Source organism: Mya arenaria, chromosome 17 (genome assembly GCF_026914265.1).
Source record: "Mya arenaria isolate MELC-2E11 chromosome 17, ASM2691426v1".
Lineage (NCBI taxonomy): Eukaryota > Metazoa > Mollusca > Bivalvia > Myida > Myidae > Mya > Mya arenaria.
Genome location: NC_069138.1, coordinates 18,897,180 through 18,899,061, shown reverse-complemented (window position 1 = coordinate 18,899,061; position 1,882 = coordinate 18,897,180). Strand labels below are relative to the sequence as shown.

The window sequence follows — 1,882 nt, the reverse complement described above, 5'->3', positions numbered from 1 at the left end:
GTTTTAAATAAGTTATACCTTCTTTTTAATTATTTTAAACTTGACGACAGAGATTTTTTCTTGACGGTAGAATTTCCTGGAAAGGAAACATGATAGTTTTAGAGAAATTAAGTGTCAAAATAAGAGAATAAAATGCAACAAGTACTGAATAAATGAATAAAATATCATTATGATTAATTATATAATGATAAACGCTATTTATAAATTCTGTTTTTCATTATATAAAGTGTACAGTTGACTTTACTGTAATTTTGAAAGTAATAATGTCATTTATGTTTCGCTATAAATGATTCTTAGTGGTTTTGTTATTTTGTTTGTTTGTTTCAATTCATGACTTTCGTTGTTTATTTTGTTTTAATAGGTAATTGGGTTTTTAATGTTATATACTTTCATAAAAAATATTAAAAGTGAATTTGACCAAGTCACGTGACTGTTATTTGCTTTTCATTGCAAATAAAATGCTGAATTTGAATGATTTAAGATGAGCAGTGGCTGGGCATTCAATATTGATCTTGGATATATGATCGGTTTAGCTAATCGGATTACTAGCTATTCATAACTGACATATAGAGTGAATGATATCAATAGTATGCCCATAAGGTTGAATATTGAATACCACCCATGTCTTATTTAATCTAAAACAAGCTTTTTCTGTGTGTACTCTTTCCCTATTTCTTTGTTTTAAATATTTTTGTTATTTTTGTTTTCATTATTTTCATCATTTATATTATTATGTATAATGTTAAATTGTCTCACTGTTAAAAATCTAACTTGGGAGAAGGATAAAAAATAAAATGAAAAAAGCAATACCTTCATTGTTTTTTCTTAAAACCGATTTTAGAAATATCCGCAAAGTCTGTGCAAAAGTTGGAAGGTTGATTTTATTTTACAAACAAAAGTCTGTTTTCAATTACACGGACTGGGCGTTTCGATTGTGGCGCCTTTATGACATGTGAAGAAAATAACTTTGACTGGGAATATTATTCATTTGGTTCAGAACTGATACATATTCTGAAGACAAAACTTAACTTTAAGATGAAAACTGACCGCCAGTGATGTTCGCATTTCAGCATCATTTGTTTTAAATTCAGTAACATGGTGCAGCGTATTCCGAAAGATGTACCCTTATCCTCCTTAAAATTGGTATACGCCAATTGCATAAAGTAGGATATATTAAAACGTAATTGCTTGTAAGTATAACTTAATGACCCTCTCACACGATCTAACCGAGCATTTAATTGATTATCCGAGTTACTGAATAAAAACAATAGAAGCAGAAAGGTCAAACAGTTGAAAAAGTTTTACATGATATATTAGTTGAAATTATTCCTTTTAAATGGTTGAACCTTTCTTTAGAAGGGAGAATTCGATACTGAATTATCTGTCATCAAAACTAATAGACTGTCATTGAAACCAACAGACTGTTTTCTCCAAGAATAGTCAAAACAAAAGGGCCGCTTTTTCGCCTAATGCACATGCCGACATATCTCGCTAATGATCTACCGCAAATTAAACACTTAACAAAAGTTATAACGCTTAATTCTATTCAGACCATTTAATATGGGTGTAGTTTAAAAGGCTAATGAAAATCAAGATCAACAAAATCAGAGCCTAGAATATCAATATCAGTTGGTTCATGTGACTTTCAATCAATCATGACAGTAGCCAACGCTTGTATGAACCACTGACACTGGATTTTCAAACTCAATCATTTTTTTAAAAAAATTAAAAAAAAAATCTTAAAATTATAATACCAAAATTGTGAAAAAAAAATAAATTGATATATACTTTGTACTATATACGTATATATTAATATATACAGAATAATAATTATGTATATATGTTTCTATATTTTTTTCACATTTTTCGCGTTATAATTTTT

The 1,882-nt window shown here is 28.4% G+C and overlaps 1 protein-coding gene across 1 annotated transcript in view; it reads left to right on the top strand.

The window, feature by feature from the left end:
- Positions 1 to 805, top strand: part of LOC128222919 (barH-like 1 homeobox protein) — a 7,950-nt gene extending 7,145 nt beyond the window's left edge. Inside the window, exon 3 of the mRNA XM_052932096.1 lies at positions 1 to 805. This exon is cut by the window's left edge and continues 851 nt beyond it. The gene's annotated coding sequence lies outside the window, so the exon portion shown is untranslated.
- The last annotated feature ends 1,077 nt before the right edge of the window (positions 806 to 1,882 follow it).